An 18317-nucleotide genomic window follows, 5' to 3' on the forward strand; every position below is an offset into this window, starting at 1 on the left:
TGATCGTGCCATCCCTTTCCATCCCAAATTACTTTTAGGAGAAAGAGCAATAATAAACTTAACATGTGTTCTTAGTTTTTTAAAAGAAGCAGACGTTCTGAATAAACTGTAAACTTTAACGAACCTTTTTCCCCTTTTTAAATAAGCACGGATTTTAACCTTGCTCTTGGCGCATGATAGCCTGAGTTGCTTATGCGCCAAAAAACCCCAATACAATACAATACAAAATGTTACCCTATAGTTACAAAGTGCACATCAAAAACACTCTTTGAGAACAAACCCCAAGCAATCAGACCAATAAGTCTTCGTTTTGAACAGATATGTCAGGAATTGAACGCATTTGGCTCACTTCCAAATATTGCCCAAAGATCCAACTCACTGGCCCCTTGGTACCATTTCCCCACTGTGTGCGACTTCACATTAGCACACTTCAGTAAGAAACGAACACCACGCGAACACATAATGCAAGACCCCGCAGGGGGCACCTGTTAAAGCAGGTGTTTGTGTGTTTTGTGCGACACCACGGACCCCGAGCACCCACGCTTAGCCGTGCGTGGCATCGTCGTGTCTGGGGAAAAGGGGATCCTGGTGGTTGAGCTGATGCCGAGTGTTTGGACCCTTAAGGCCCCTCGGTGGAGGCAACACACCACTTTGGCCCACGCTTCCCATAGACGGCACCTTCGGGCTGACCCACCCGGGGAAAATCGGCAGTCGCCTTTTCCTATCCTCCCCTTCATCTTTCACGTTCCTATCTTCTATCCTACAACTCTCTTGTCCTCTACTCTCTTCCGGTTTTTCCTTACTTCCAGGTGGCGAGGGTTAACCTTGTGTGGCTGACTACCCTGAGTTACGCCATATTAGGTTATAGTTACGGTGTATAGCTGACGTCGACAGGACTTGCCTGCCAATTCCTGCCCCGTCCCCTCGTTGGGCTATATGGTGGGTGGCTGGCGCCGCGGCCGAACATCATACATTATTTATGGCTTCTTCCTCCAAACAAACTGATCGCCTTTCCATGAAAAGGCGGACCGATGTATCAGCCCAGTTCTTTTCAGCAAAGCATGACACTTTTCCTAAATATCATGTGATCCACAGTGAAAGCCCTGCCAAACAAGCTCGGCTAATATCCCCCTTTACAGTATCTAGGTCTCTCACAACCATACTAGGCCCAGGATACAAAGTTAGTAAACTGGCTAGCGGGGATCTCCTGCTTGAGCTGCAAAGCAAACTCCAGTACAGCAACCTTCAGCAACTTACAACATTTGGGGATATCCCAATAACGGTCAGTGCTCACAGATCCTTGAACACAGTCCAAGGCGTGATATCAGAGAATGACTTCCTGTCACTCACCGAAGAAGAACTTCTAGAAGGTCTTTCTGAGAAAAATGTAATCGGTGTACACAGGATCAAAATCCGGAAGAACAACCAAGAAATACCAACAAAGCACATAGTTCTGACTTTCAACTCCAGCAAACTCCCTGAATCCATTGAAGTCGGTTACATCAAAGTAGACATCCGGCCCTACATTCCAAACCCTAGACGTTGTTTCAACTGCCAAAGATTCGGTCATGGCTCCCAGAGCTGCCGTGGCCGACAAACATGTGCAAAATGTGCCTCAAATGAACACAAATCTGACGAGTGTGAAGCTGCGCCACACTGCGCAAACTGTACAGGTGAACACGCCGCGTACTCACGGTCATGTCCTTCTTGGAAGAAGGAGAAGGACATCATTACCATAAAAGTCAAGGAAAACATAACGTTTAAAGAGGCACGACAGCGATATCTTGTTAAACAGGGCACTTTTTTGTTCACAGCCAAACCAAACTATTCCAATGTGGTGGAGCATGGGGGCAGCACACCACAACAGGATTTGGTCTCCGCCGAGGGTAAGCCTCAGGCAGGGCCATCCTTGCCCCAGGCAGAAGCAGCGAAAGCTGCCCTGCCATCGCAGAAACAGGGCACACTGGCCCCAGAGCCAACAGCCCAAAAGGCTTCTCCCTCAGAAGGGAAGCCTGCAACCAACACTCCTAACTCTCCCCAAACGTCCAAAGCCCCTGAGGCAATGGACACAACCCCTTCCTCGTCCACGCTGCAGCGGCGGCATAACTCTCTAGAAAGAAAACGGAGAGAAAAACCTCGTATAACAGGACCAGAAAAACCTGAAACCTAAATCCAGGTACATTCCAAAAAAAAAAAAGGCGTTTCTCATACACTGGAACTGCCGAGGTCTCATAAACAACTACAACGATATAAAAGACATTTTACATTCATTTTCTCCTGTAGCCCTTTGCCTACAGGAAACTAACTTAGGACCACACCAAAACATTTTAAAAGGACACAACGTTTTTCGCTGCGACCGAAAAGAAGCAAATAGGTTATCTGGAGGTGTCGCTATTGTAGTGCAGAATGGAGTAGCAACACGTGAAATTAGCCTCAAAACCAAGTTCGAAGCTGTTGCTGTCTCTATCATTCATTATAAAACAATAACTATATGCTCACTGTATCTCCAACCGCACCTAACTGTAACCCTTCATGATCTGGAAGAGCTTTTAGAACAACTGCCAGAACCATATCTGGTTGTTGGAGATTTTAATGCGCACTCCACTTTTTGGAGAAGCGATCAGACAGACACTAGAGGTCGTATATTAGAGGATTTTATATTATACAATGATGTCTGCCTGCTAAATACAGGAAAGCATACATACTGCTCCCCAAGCACGGGGAAAATGAGCGTTTTAGATTTATCATTTAGCTCCCCATCAATTTTTACTGATTTTAAATGAGACGTCTTTGACAATCCTCTAGGAAGTGATCATTTGCCTGTCATTATCAGCCTAACACCCTCACCCTCCATCACTCTAAACAAACCCAAGCGGTGGAAGCTGCACCTTGCGAACTGGGCTCTATTCCAGTCTGAAGCCAGCCTGGAAAAGGTCTTTTCTGAAAAACTCAGTGTTGACGAGATAAATGAAAAATTTACGGCCTGCATCATTGACGCAGCACTTGTAGCTATACCACAGTCTTCAGGAGTGGTACTGAAAAATCGCAAAGTCTGATATTCTCAGGAGTGCAGAGATGCAAAGAAGAAACAAAACAAAGCTTGGGGAACCTTTCGCAGGTACCCTACAAACGAAAACCTCGTAAAATTCAAACAGGCGAAAGCTAGGGCACGGTACATCCGCCGAAACGCTGAGAAGGCTTCTTGGCAAAAATACATATCATCAATAAATAGCTCAATCACATCAAAAAAAATGTGGGAGCTTGTTCACAAACTGGATGGCAACTTCTCCCCGTACACAGTCCCCTTTCTAACATCTCCTGGCACCCAAACAAACTTACAGGAACAGGCAGATATTCTAGGCGATCATTTTTCTGCAATTTCAAGCTCACTACACTACCCAAAATCTTTTATAACATACAAAAACAAGGCCGAAAAACAAAAACTGCCAACAAGTGGAAGTACTAATGAAACATATAACAAGTTAATAACACTACAAGAAATAAACACTGTTCTATCTGCCGGCAAGAAGACTGCACCTGGCCCAGATCAAATTCACTATCAGATGCTTGCACATCTTTCTACACCTGCATTAGAAGCACTTCTGAAATTTTTCAACAAAGTATGGGTATCCGGGAGTATTCCTGAGGCCTGGAAAAAAGCTATTATTGTGCCTTTCCTGAAACCAGGAAAGCCACCAACGGCCCCCAGCAGTTATAGACCCATAGCTCTCACAAGTTGCCTAGCAAAGTCTTTTGAAAGTGTTCTTAATACCAGATTAGCCTTTGTCCTTCATTCCCAAGAACGTCTAGACATACACCAATGTGGGTTCAAAACAGCATGTTCTACCACGGACCATCTAGTCCGCCTTGAAAACACTGTTCGTGAAGCATTTATTCACAAACAGCACTGCCTTGCCGTCTTCTTTGATATGGAAAAGGCGTATGATACTACATGGAGGTTTGGCATCCTCCGTGACCTAGCATATTTAGGCATACGTGGTAGGATGTTAAACTGTCTAAAGGACTTCTTGTCAAATCGCTCATTCCGTGTGCGTTTGGGCTCAACTTTTTCAAAGAACTTTGTACAGGAGAATGGCGTACCACAGGGATGCGTCTTAAGCACAACTCTCTTTATAGTAAAAATGAATTCCATAAGCACAGTTATCCCGAAATCCGTAATGTATTCAGCTTATGTTGACGATCTACAGATTGCATACACATCCTCTAACGTATCTACATGTGAGAGACAGGTGCAGTTGACCATAAATAAACTAGCAGCATGGGCAGACACAAACGGATTTCAGTTTTCTCCTCAAAAAACAGTGGCTCTCCTATTCTCTCTCAAACGAGGCTTACAAACAGATCCTACACTACACCTGAACAAAACGAAATTACCGGTGAAAAACGAACACAAATTTCTAGGCGTAACTTTTGACAAAAAACTCACCTTTCTTCCTCATATAAATGTCCTGAAGAAAAAGGCTTCCAAATCTCTAAACATACTAAAAGTTCTTTCCCGTAAACACTGGGGCGCTGACAGGACATGCCTTAAACACATTTACAGATCTGTCGTACGCTCCACCTTAGACTATGGCTGCATAGTGTATGGGTCAGCTAGACCATCATATTTAAAAAAACTAGACCCGGTACATAACACAGGACTTCGACTCTCATGTGGAGCATACCGAACTTCTCCTATATCCAGTCTGCTTGTGGAAACAAATGAACCTCCTCTTGAAATCAGAAGAACTTCACTTACATGTGCCTATATATTTAAAATCAGATCTCTGCCAAAGCATATCTGCTATTCTCTAGTAACTAAATGCCCTTCTAGAACACTATTCACCAACAAACCCAATGCAGTGAGACCACTGCTCCTAAGATTTGAGCAAATGTGTCAAGAGGTTGAGCTACCGGATTGTTTACCTAGCATTGCCAAAAGACCTAACCCTCTGCCTCCTTGGTACCTGGTCCCTGAAGTTTGCGACCTCTCTCTTACACAGTTCCAAAAAACAATAACCCCACAAGAGCACTTCATACAAGAATTCCTTCAGCTGAAAGAAAAATACAGTAACTTCACAGACTTTTACACGGATGGCTCGAAAACAGATCATTATGTCGGAAGCGCAGTTGTTCAAGGCGAATGGGAGGAAATAATGAGACTTCCACAGTGCGCGTCCATCTTTACTGCTGAATGCTATGCTGTCTCTGTTGCCATAGAGAAAATAATGAAAGAAAACCTCAGGAGAAGTATTATTTACACAGATTCCCTAAGTGTAGTCACAGCCCTTCACACAAGAAATGCAGTTATACCAATACTTGGAAACATCATACACAGCATAGCAACACTTACAGATGAAGGACGAAGCATAAAAATTTGCTGGGTACCCAGTCATGTAGGAATCCGAGGTAATGAAAAAGCAGATATGTGCGCTGCCAAAACTCGAGACAAGAAAATAAAACAAGTGCAGATACCATCTCAAGACTGCATGAAATTGGTACAGAGTAGACTGATACAAAAATGGCAGTCCACTTGGAACACTGAAACAAATAACAAGCTACACCTCATAAAGCCTGTAATAGAAGAGTGGAAATCGAGCACCCATCTTGAACGTTCCAAAGAAGTGGCTCTATGCCGTCTTCGCATAGGACACACACATTTAACACATAGTTTCATTTTAACTAAACAGGATAAGCCCCTGTGTGATTCATGCGGACACGAGCTAACAGTCATCCACATTTTAATCTCATGCAGACAACTTGAACAACTGAGGAAAAAACATTTTACACAGTTTTACAAACAACACATTCCTCTTCATCCAGCTTTGCTTTTAGGTGAAAATGCGCTTGTTGATTTGCCCTGTGTTTTCAGGTTTTTAATAGAAGCAAACGTCCTAAACAGAATGTAAGATTAAATTACATAAATACAACACTCTTAACCATGAAATTGGCGCATGATAGCCTAAGTTGCTTATGCGCCACTAAACCCAACACAACACAACACAAGAAGAATGGGAAACAAGCACTCATCAAGAACGCTTCATGGAGGTTACAGTATGCCGTCTGCGTATCGGGCACACACATCTCACACATAACTTTTTACTAATGAAACAAGATAAGCCTACGTGTGGAGAATGCGGAGAAGTGCTCACCGTCAACCACATCCTGATTACATGCCCAAAACTAGAGACACTACGGAGAAAGCATTTCACTATTTTTTATGATCGTGCCATCCCTTTCCATCCCAAATTACTTTTAGGAGAAAGAGCAATAATAAACTTAACATGTGTTCTTAGTTTTTTAAAAGAAGCAGACGTTCTGAATAAACTGTAAACTTTAACGAACCTTTTTCCCCTTTTTAAATAAGCACGGATTTTAACCTTGCTCTTGGCGCATGATAGCCTGAGTTGCTTATGCGCCAAAAAACCCCAATACAATACAATACAAAATGTTACCCTATAGTTACAAAGTGCACATCAAAAACACTCTTTGAGAACAAACCCCAAGCAATCAGACCAATAAGTCTTCGTTTTGAACAGATATGTCAGGAATTGAACGCATTTGGCTCACTTCCAAATATTGCCCAAAGATCCAACTCACTGGCCCCTTGGTACCATTTCCCCACTGTGTGCGACTTCACATTAGCACACTTCAGTAAGAAACGAACACCACGCGAACACATAATGCAAGACCCCGCAGGGGGCACCTGTTAAAGCAGGTGTTTGTGTGTTTTGTGCGACACCACGGACCCCGAGCACCCACGCTTAGCCGTGCGTGGCATCGTCGTGTCTGGGGAAAAGGGGATCCTGGTGGTTGAGCTGATGCCGAGTGTTTGGACCCTTAAGGCCCCTCGGTGGAGGCAACACACCACTTTGGCCCACGCTTCCCATAGACGGCACCTTCGGGCTGACCCACCCGGGGAAAATCGGCAGTCGCCTTTTCCTATCCTCCCCTTCATCTTTCACGTTCCTATCTTCTATCCTACAACTCTCTTGTCCTCTACTCTCTTCCGGTTTTTCCTTACTTCCAGGTGGCGAGGGTTAACCTTGTGTGGCTGACTACCCTGAGTTACGCCATATTAGGTTATAGTTACGGTGTACAGCTGACGTCGACAGGACTTGCCTGCCAATTCCTGCCCCGTCCCCTCGTTGGGCTATATGGTGGGTGGCTGGCGCCGCGGCCGAACATCATACATTATTTATGGCTTCTTCCTCCAAACAAACTGATCGCCTTTCCATGAAAAGGCGGACCGATGTATCAGCCCAGTTCTTTTCAGCAAAGCATGACACTTTTCCTAAATATCATGTGATCCACAGTGAAAGCCCTGCCAAACAAGCTCGGCTAATATCCCCCTTTACAGTATCTAGGTCTCTCACAACCATACTAGGCCCAGGATACAAAGTTAGTAAACTGGCTAGCGGGGATCTCCTGCTTGAGCTGCAAAGCAAACTCCAGTACAGCAACCTTCAGCAACTTACAACATTTGGGGATATCCCAATAACGGTCAGTGCTCACAGATCCTTGAACACAGTCCAAGGCGTGATATCAGAGAATGACTTCCTGTCACTCACCGAAGAAGAACTTCTAGAAGGTCTTTCTGAGAAAAATGTAATCGGTGTACACAGGATCAAAATCCGGAAGAACAACCAAGAAATACCAACAAAGCACATAGTTCTGACTTTCAACTCCAGCAAACTCCCTGAATCCATTGAAGTCGGTTACATCAAAGTAGACATCCGGCCCTACATTCCAAACCCTAGACGTTGTTTCAACTGCCAAAGATTCGGTCATGGCTCCCAGAGCTGCCGTGGCCGACAAACATGTGCAAAATGTGCCTCAAATGAACACAAATCTGACGAGTGTGAAGCTGCGCCACACTGCGCAAACTGTACAGGTGAACACGCCGCGTACTCACGGTCATGTCCTTCTTGGAAGAAGGAGAAGGACATCATTACCATAAAAGTCAAGGAAAACATAACGTTTAAAGAGGCACGACAGCGATATCTTGTTAAACAGGGCACTTTTTTGTTCACAGCCAAACCAAACTATTCCAATGTGGTGGAGCATGGGGGCAGCACACCACAACAGGATTTGGTCTCCGCCGAGGGTAAGCCTCAGGCAGGGCCATCCTTGCCCCAGGCAGAAGCAGCGAAAGCTGCCCTGCCATCGCAGAAACAGGGCACACTGGCCCCAGAGCCAACAGCCCAAAAGGCTTCTCCCTCAGAAGGGAAGCCTGCAACCAACACTCCTAACTCTCCCCAAACGTCCAAAGCCCCTGAGGCAATGGACACAACCCCTTCCTCGTCCACGCTGCAGCGGCGGCATAACTCTCTAGAAAGAAAACGGAGAGAAAAACCTCGTATAACAGGACCAGAAAAACCTGAAACCTAAATCCAGGTACATTCCAAAAAAAAAAAAGGCGTTTCTCATACACTGGAACTGCCGAGGTCTCATAAACAACTACAACGATATAAAAGACATTTTACATTCATTTTCTCCTGTAGCCCTTTGCCTACAGGAAACTAACTTAGGACCACACCAAAACATTTTAAAAGGACACAACGTTTTTCGCTGCGACCGAAAAGAAGCAAATAGGTTATCTGGAGGTGTCGCTATTGTAGTGCAGAATGGAGTAGCAACACGTGAAATTAGCCTCAAAACCAAGTTCGAAGCTGTTGCTGTCTCTATCATTCATTATAAAACAATAACTATATGCTCACTGTATCTCCAACCGCACCTAACTGTAACCCTTCATGATCTGGAAGAGCTTTTAGAACAACTGCCAGAACCATATCTGGTTGTTGGAGATTTTAATGCGCACTCCACTTTTTGGAGAAGCGATCAGACAGACACTAGAGGTCGTATATTAGAGGATTTTATATTATACAATGATGTCTGCCTGCTAAATACAGGAAAGCATACATACTGCTCCCCAAGCACGGGGAAAATGAGCGTTTTAGATTTATCATTTAGCTCCCCATCAATTTTTACTGATTTTAAATGCCCCGCAGGGGGCACCTGTTAAAGCAGGTGTTTGTGTGTTTTGTGCGACACCACGGACCCCGAGCACCCACGCTTAGCCGTGCGTGGCATCGCCGTGTCTGGGGAAAAGGGGATCCTGGTGGTTGAGCCGATGCCGAGTGTTTGGACCTTTAAGGCCCCTCGGCGGAGGCAACACACCACTTTGGCCCACGCTTCCCACAGACGGCACCTCCGGGCTGACCCACCCGGGGGAAATCGGCAGTCGCCTTTTCCTGTCCTCCACTTCATCTTTCACTTTCCTATCTCTTTTCTCAGCACTGTCCTGTCTCCTCCTCACTTCTTGTTTTTCCTTTTTTCTTGGCGGCGAGGGTTAACCTTGTGTGGAGTAGCTACCCTGAGTTGCCCATATTTGGTTATAGTAGCGGTGTACTGCTGGCGTGGGCAGGACTTCTTGCAAGTTCCTGTCCCGTCCCCTCGTTGGGCTCCATGGTGGGTGGCAGGCACAACTACCGAAAACACAAACCCTTTCATGGATTCTTTCTCCCAAACAAATGATCGCCCTCCAAACAAACGAGGGCGGACCGATGCTACAAGCCATTTCTTTGTGAAAACAAAAGAGACTTTCCCAAAGTTCCATGTCATACATAGCGAGGAGCTTGAAAAACCCGCTCGAAAAATCTCCCCTTTCATAGTGTCAAAGTGTCTCACTAAAGACCTGGGCCCTGGATATAAAGTATCAAAACTTGCAAATGGTGACCTCTTGCTAGAAGTACAAACCAAGTGCCAGTCCTCCAACCTGAAAAACATTGTGTCGCTTGGGGACATCCCTGTCGTCATCACTCCCCACCGATCCTTGAACATTGTAAAAGGAGTAATATCTGAGATAGACTTCATTGCTCTCACTGAAGATGAAATGGCAGAAGGACTAGCAGACCAAAACGTCATAGCAGTTCACAGAATAAAAATCCGAAAGGATAACAAGGAGATCCCTACAAAACATCTGGTTCTGACTTTCAATAGCTGCACCCTCCCAGAGTCAATTGAAGTCGGATACATCAAAATAAACGTCCGACCGTACATCCCAAATCCGAGGAGATGCTTCAACTGCCAGAAATACGGCCATGGTTCGCAAAGTTGCCGTGGCCGCAGAACTTGTGCGAAATGTGCTGCGAACGACCACAACTCTGATAACTGCACCGCAAACCCACGCTGTGCAAACTGTGAGGGGGATCACCCCGCATACTCTCGATCCTGCCAAAAATGGAAAGAAGAAAAGCAGATCATTACACTAAAAACAACAAAGAACATCACATACAAAGAGGCACGTACTCAGTACAACAAAACCAAGAACGCATTTCAGTTCACAGCGAAACCAAATCTCGCCGATGTGGTGCGACAGGGCGGGGCACCACAACGGCCTTCGGCACCTACCCAGACCTCAAACGAGGCTGAGGTAGTGCCATCCCCTGCCCCGGTGGAAGCAGCTCCCGCTCCTCCACCACCCCCAAAACAGGCTACGCGTCCCTCAGGGTCGGCGGGCCACAAGACCTCCGCCCACGAGGCAAGGTCTAAAAAGAAAGAACACGTGCCTCTGGCACGTTCGTCCAGCACCTCAGACGAGGTAATGGACATAGGCCAGGACAGCTCTTTGCCGTCTTCGTCACAGAGACGGCAGAGCTCCTTGGAAAGAACCAAAACAGACAAGGCCCGAATCACGGGCCCTGGAAAAAACCTAACTTAATTTCTAAGCTTTCAACAAAATAAGATGGCATTCCTGGTACAGTGGAACTGTAGAGGACTTCTAAAGAATATTAATGACATAAAAGACATTCTAGATACAGTCTCGCCAGTTGCACTGTGCGTACAGGAAACAAATTTAGGTTGCATGCACTCGAATATACTGAAAAAATATCAAGTCTTCCGCCGAGATCGAGAGCAAGCAAGCAGGCTTTCGGGTGGTGCGGCCATCATATTGCAAAGTGGAGTTCCAGCTCAAGAACTGAAATTAAACACTCCCTTAGAAGCTGTAGCAGCCACAATAATTGCCTTTAAAACTCTTACTGTGTGTTCTGTCTATCTTGAACCAAATCTTAAAATAACACTCCATGATCTAGAAAACCTTTTTTGCCAACTACCAGAGCCCTACCTAGTAGTAGGAGATTTTAATGCACACTCCCCTTTGTGGGGAAGTGAAAAAAGTGATACACGTGGACAGCTTATCGAGGATTTTATTCTTAGTTCAGACATTTGCTTATTGAACTCCTGTAAGCCCACGTACTGTTCACCAAGGTCAGGAAAAATGAGTTTTTTAGATTTGGCTTTTAGTTCACCTTCCCTTTTTAATGATTTTAAATGGGATGTTCTGAACAACCCGTATAGTAGCGACCACCTGCCAGCAATAATCAGCTTATCATCCTCACCATCAGTCATGCCGACCAAACCGAAACGGTGGAAACTTCACTTAGCAGATTGGGAGCTTTTTAAAGTAGAGGCGAATCTAGGAGCAGTTTTCTCTGATGCCCTTAGTGTCGACAGACTAAATGAGTTGTTCACGACTTGCATTATCACTGCCGCTCATCTCACCATTCCACAGTCCTTAGGTGTGGTGCGACAAAAGCACAAGACGTGGTGGTCTCGGGAATGTAAGGAGGCCAAAAAGCGACAAAATAAAGCATGGGGTGTTTTCCGAAGGTACCCTACACACGAAAATCTTACAGCTTTTAAAAAGGCCAAAGCTAAAGCTCGATACGTCCGTCGCAACTCTGAAAAAGAATCCTGGCAGAAGTATGTCACGTCAATAAATAGCTCAATGACGTCTAAGAAAATGTGGGAACAAGTTCGTAAACTCAGTGGAAACTTTTCCCCGTTTACAATTCCCATCCTCACAGCCCCTGGTATTCAGACTAGCATAGAAGAACAGGCCAATATACTAGGCGAACATTTCACACACGTTTCAAGTTCGTCACACTACACAGAAACATTCTTAAAATACAAAAACATAGCTGAGAAACAAAAACTCCCAACAAGTGGTGGCAGAAATGAATCATATAATAGTTTTATTACACTCCAAGAAGTAAAGAACGTCCTTGCTGCTGGAAAACAGACTGCGCCTGGTCCTGACGAAATTCATTACGAAATGCTGGCTCATTTATCTGAATCCTCTGTAGAGGCACTTGTGAAATTCTTTAACAGAATTTGGACTCTGGGTAAACTCCCAGAGGCTTGGAAACAAGCTGTTATTGTTCCGTTTCTGAAACCAGGAAAGCCGCCGACCTCAGCGGGCAGTTACAGACCCATAGCTCTGACCAGCTGTTTAGCAAAATGTTTTGAAAGTGTTTTAAACATCAGACTAACTTTCATCCTAGAATCTCACAAACTTCTTAATGTTCATCAGTGTGGTTTTAAAAAAGGGTGCGCAACGACCGACCACTTAGTGCGTCTTGAAAATACTGTCAGGGAAGCGTTCATACATAAACAAAATTGCCTGGCCGTTTTCTTTGACATGGAAAAGGCATACGACACGACTTGGAGGTTCGGGATCCTACGCGATATAGCAGATTTGGGCATCCGAGGCCGGATGCTAAATGTTCTGAAGGACTTTCTATCAGGTCGTTCATTTCAAGTACGTCTCGGTACCACCTTCTCGAGGAACTTTATTCAAGAGAATGGGGTACCTCAGGGGTGCATTTTAAGTACAACTTTGTTTATTGTAAAAATGAATTCTATTAGCAAGGTAATCCCAAAATCCATTATGTTCTCGCTGTATGTCGACGACCTTCAAATAGCCTGCACATCCTCAAACATATCAATTTGTGAAAGACAAGTACAATTAACACTAAGTAAACTAGACTCATGGGCTTTTAAAAATGGGTTCAAATTTTCCCCACAGAAAACAGTGGCAGTAATGTTCTCGCTGAAACGAGGTATACAGATCAATCCCAAGCTACACCTAAATGGGATTGAGTTGCCAGTAAAGAGCGAACATAAATTTTTGGGTGTAACGTTCGACAGAAAACTAACATTCCTGCCTCACATAAACATCCTAAAGAGGAAAGCCATAAAATCTCTAAACATACTGAAGGTTCTCTCTCGGAAACATTGGGGGTCTGATAGGGCGTGTCTTCTACATATATATCGATCTGTTGTGCGGTCTAGCTTGGACTACGGGTCCATAGTCTACGGGTCAGCTAGACCATCATATTTAAGGAAATTGGACCCGGTACATAACCTAGGTTTACGCCTTTCTTGTGGCGCTTACAGAACATCCCCTGTTGATAGTCTGTATGCAGAGACGAACGAGCCTCCGCTGAAAGATAGAAGGGCTTCACTCACATGTGCTTATGTCCTTAGAATAAGATCACAGAAAAAACACCTCTGCTATCCAATAGTCTCAACATGCCGCTCACGAGTAATTTTCACAAATAAACCACAAGCAACGAGGCCACTGATAATGCGTTTCGAAGACATTTGCAGTGAGCTAGAAATTCTGGACACCTTGCCCGACACTGCACCAAAAAACAGGCCCCTACCCCCATGGTACAAACTTCCAAATGTCTGTGATCTCACTCTAACACGCTTCAACAAAAGCCAAACTCCTAAAGAACATATAATACAAGAATTTCGCACAATAAAAGAAAAGTACAGTAATTATACAGAGTTTTATACAGATGGATCAAAAACTTCTACTTATGTTGGCTGTGCCGTAGTTGAAGAGAACTGGGAACAAATAATTAGGCTTCCTCAGTGCGCATCAATTTTTACAGCTGAATCTTATGCTATCCTGACAGCTGTAGGAAAAATAGTGAATGAAGGCATTGGGAACAGTGTCATCTACACCGATTCGTTGAGTGTACTGACGGCTTTAAATCACAGAAATGCTGCCATGCCTCTAATCGGTGACATAATACATAATGTAAAAATGATCACAACACAAGGACATAACATAGTGTTCTGTTGGGTCCCTAGTCACGTAGGCATTGACGGCAATGAAAGAGCAGACAAATGTGCTGCACTTGCCCACAACAAATTGATTCAGAAAGCAAACATACCACATAGTGATTGCTTGAAATTAATAAAACATAAACAGATGAATAAATGGCAGTCCAGATGGCACAACCAAGAAAATAATAAGTTGCGTCTCATAAAGCCTGTACTAGGAGAATGGAAATCGAGCACACATCAACAACGTTTTATGGAAGTGATAGTATGCCGTCTTCGTATTGGACATACTCATCTTACACATAACTTTCTGCTAATGAAACATAACAAACCGACCTGTGAAAAATGCGACGAGATACTCACTGTAAACCACATTCTAATTACATGCTCAAAACTTGAGGCACTACGGAGAAAACATTTTACTATATTTTACAATCATACCATCCCATTTCATCCCACCTTGCTTTTAGGAGAAAGAGCACTTGTAAACCTAGCATCTGTTCTCAGTTTCCTAGAAGAAGGAAACTTTTTAAATAAACTATAGATTTAACATTAACCTTGCTCTTGGCGCATGATAGCCTTAGTTGCTTATGCGCCATAAAACCCAACACAACACACACAACTGATTTTAAATGAGACGTCTTTGACAATCCTCTAGGAAGTGATCATTTGCCTGTCATTATCAGCCTAACACCCTCACCCTCCATCACTCTAAACAAACCCAAGCGGTGGAAGCTGCACCTTGCGAACTGGGCTCTATTCCAGTCTGAAGCCAGCCTGGAAAAGGTCTTTTCTGAAAAACTCAGTGTTGACGAGATAAATGAAAAATTTACGGCCTGCATCATTGACGCAGCACTTGTAGCTATACCACAGTCTTCAGGAGTGGTACTGAAAAATCGCAAAGTCTGATATTCTCAGGAGTGCAGAGATGCAAAGAAGAAACAAAACAAAGCTTGGGGAACCTTTCGCAGGTACCCTACAAACGAAAACCTCGTAAAATTCAAACAGGCGAAAGCTAGGGCACGGTACATCCGCCGAAACGCTGAGAAGGCTTCTTGGCAAAAATACATATCATCAATAAATAGCTCAATCACATCAAAAAAAATGTGGGAGCTTGTTCACAAACTGGATGGCAACTTCTCCCCGTACACAGTCCCCTTTCTAACATCTCCTGGCACCCAAACAAACTTACAGGAACAGGCAGATATTCTAGGCGATCATTTTTCTGCAATTTCAAGCTCACTACACTACCCAAAATCTTTTATAACATACAAAAACAAGGCCGAAAAACAAAAACTGCCAACAAGTGGAAGTACTAATGAAACATATAACAAGTTAATAACACTACAAGAAATAAACACTGTTCTATCTGCCGGCAAGAAGACTGCACCTGGCCCAGATCAAATTCACTATCAGATGCTTGCACATCTTTCTACACCTGCATTAGAAGCACTTCTGAAATTTTTCAACAAAGTATGGGTATCCGGGAGTATTCCTGAGGCCTGGAAAAAAGCTATTATTGTGCCTTTCCTGAAACCAGGAAAGCCACCAACGGCCCCCAGCAGTTATAGACCCATAGCTCTCACAAGTTGCCTAGCAAAGTCTTTTGAAAGTGTTCTTAATACCAGATTAGCCTTTGTCCTTCATTCCCAAGAACGTCTAGACATACACCAATGTGGGTTCAAAACAGCATGTTCTACCACGGACCATCTAGTCCGCCTTGAAAACACTGTTCGTGAAGCATTTATTCACAAACAGCACTGCCTTGCCGTCTTCTTTGATATGGAAAAGGCGTATGATACTACATGGAGGTTTGGCATCCTCCGTGACCTAGCATATTTAGGCATACGTGGTAGGATGTTAAACTGTCTAAAGGACTTCTTGTCAAATCGCTCATTCCGTGTGCGTTTGGGCTCAACTTTTTCAAAGAACTTTGTACAGGAGAATGGCGTACCACAGGGATGCGTCTTAAGCACAACTCTCTTTATAGTAAAAATGAATTCCATAAGCACAGTTATCCCGAAATCCGTAATGTATTCAGCTTATGTTGACGATCTACAGATTGCATACACATCCTCTAACGTATCTACATGTGAGAGACAGGTGCAGTTGACCATAAATAAACTAGCAGCATGGGCAGACACAAACGGATTTCAGTTTTCTCCTCAAAAAACAGTGGCTCTCCTATTCTCTCTCAAACGAGGCTTACAAACAGATCTTACACTACACCTGAACAAAACGAAATTACCGGTGAAAAACGAACACAAATTTCTAGGCGTAACTTTTGACAAAAAACTCACCTTTCTTCCTCATATAAATGTCCTGAAGAAAAAGGCTTCCAAATCTCTAAACATACTAAAAGTTCTTTCCCGTAAATACTGGGGCGCTGACAGGACATGCCTTAAACACATTTACAGATCTGTCGTACGCTCCACCTTAGACTATGGCTGCATAGTGTATGGGTCAGCTAGACCATCATATTTAAAAAAACTAGACCCGGTACATAACACAGGACTTCGACTCTCATGTGGAGTATACCGAACTTCTCCTATATCCAGTCTGCTTGTGGAAACAAATGAACCTCCTCTTGAAATCAGAAGAACTTCACTTACATGTGCCTATATATTTAAAATCAGATCTCTGCCAAAGCACATCTGCTATTCTCTAGTAACTAAATGCCCTTCTAGAACACTATTCACCAACAAACCCAATGCAGTGAGACCACTGCTCCTAAGATTTGAGCAAATGTGTCAAGAGGTTGAGCTACCGGATTCTTTACCTAGCATTGCCAAAAGACCTAACCCTCTGCCTCCTGGGTACCTGGTCCCTGAAGTTTGCGACCTCTCTCTTACACAGTTCCAAAAAACAATAACCCCACAAGAGCACTTCATACAAGAATTCCTTCAGCTGAAAGAAAAATACAGTAACTTCACAGACTTTTACACGGATGGCTCGAAAACAGATCATTATGTCGGAAGCGCAGTTGTTCAAGGCGAATGGGAGGAAATAATGAGACTTCCACAGTGCGCGTCCATCTTTACTGCTGAATGCTATGCTGTCTCTGTTGCCATAGAGAAAATAATGAAAGAAAACCTCAGGAGAAGTATTATTTACACAGATTCCCTAAGTGTAGTCACAGCCCTTCACACAAGAAATGCAGTTATACCAATACTTGGAAACATCATACACAGCATAGCAACACTTACAGATGAAGGACGAAGCATAAAAATTTGCTGGGTACCCAGTCATGTAGGAATCCGAGGTAATGAAAAAGCAGATATGTGCGCTGCCAAAGCTCGAGACAAGAAAATAAAACAAGTGCAGATACCATCTCAAGACTGCATGAAATTGGTACAGAGTAGACTGATACAAAAATGGCAGTCCACTTGGAACACTGAAACAAATAACAAGCTACACCTCATAAAGCCTGTAATAGAAGAGTGGAAATCGAGCACCCATCTTGAACGTTCCAAAGAAGTGGCTCTATGCCGTCTTCGCATAGGACACACACATTTAACACATAGTTTCATTTTAACTAAACAGGATAAGCCCCTGTGTGATTCATGCGGACACGAGCTAACAGTCATCCACATTTTAATCTCATGCAGACAACTCGAACAACTGAGGAAAAAACATTTTACACAGTTTTACAAACAACACATTCCTCTTCATCCAGCTTTGCTTTTAGGTGAAAATGCGCTTGTTGATTTGCCCTGTGTTTTCAGGTTTTTAATAGAAGCAAGCGTCCTAAACAGAATGTAAGATTAAATTACATAAATACAACACTCTTAACCATGAAATTGGCGCATGATAGCCTAAGTTGCTTATGCGCCACTAAACCCAACACAACACAACACAACACTGTCCTGGGAGTTACAGGCCTATAGCCCTAACTAGTTGTTTAGCAAAATCTTTTGAAAGTATTTTAAACACTAGATTAACCTTTATTTTAGAATCAAGTAAACTTCTTAATATTCATCAGTGCGGTTTTAAGAAAGGATGCTCAACTACGGACCACCTAGTACGCCTCGAAAATACTGTCCGCGAGGCGTTTATACATAGACAGCATTGTCTCGCTGTTTTCTTCGATCTAGAAAAGGCATATGACACAACTTGGAGATTCGGCATCCTACGTGATCTAGCAGCTTTGGGCATCCGTGGCCGAATGCTCAGAGTTTTAAAAGACTTTCTTTCACATCGTTCATTCCAAGTGCGCCTCGGTACCACCTTGTCAAGAAGCTTCATTCTCCTGGGTGCATTCTAAGCACAACACTTTTTGTTGTAAAAATGAATTCCATTACCAATGAAATCCCAAATTCCATTATGTGTTCACTCTACGTAGATGACCTCCAGATAGCCTACACCTCTTCCAATATATCAACGTGTGAGAGACAAAT

This window comes from Amblyomma maculatum, chromosome 11, assembly GCF_055883805.1.
Source record: "Amblyomma maculatum isolate TAMU_Amacu chromosome 11, ASM5588380v1, whole genome shotgun sequence".
In the NCBI taxonomy this organism is placed as follows: Eukaryota; Metazoa; Arthropoda; class Arachnida; order Ixodida; family Ixodidae; genus Amblyomma; species Amblyomma maculatum.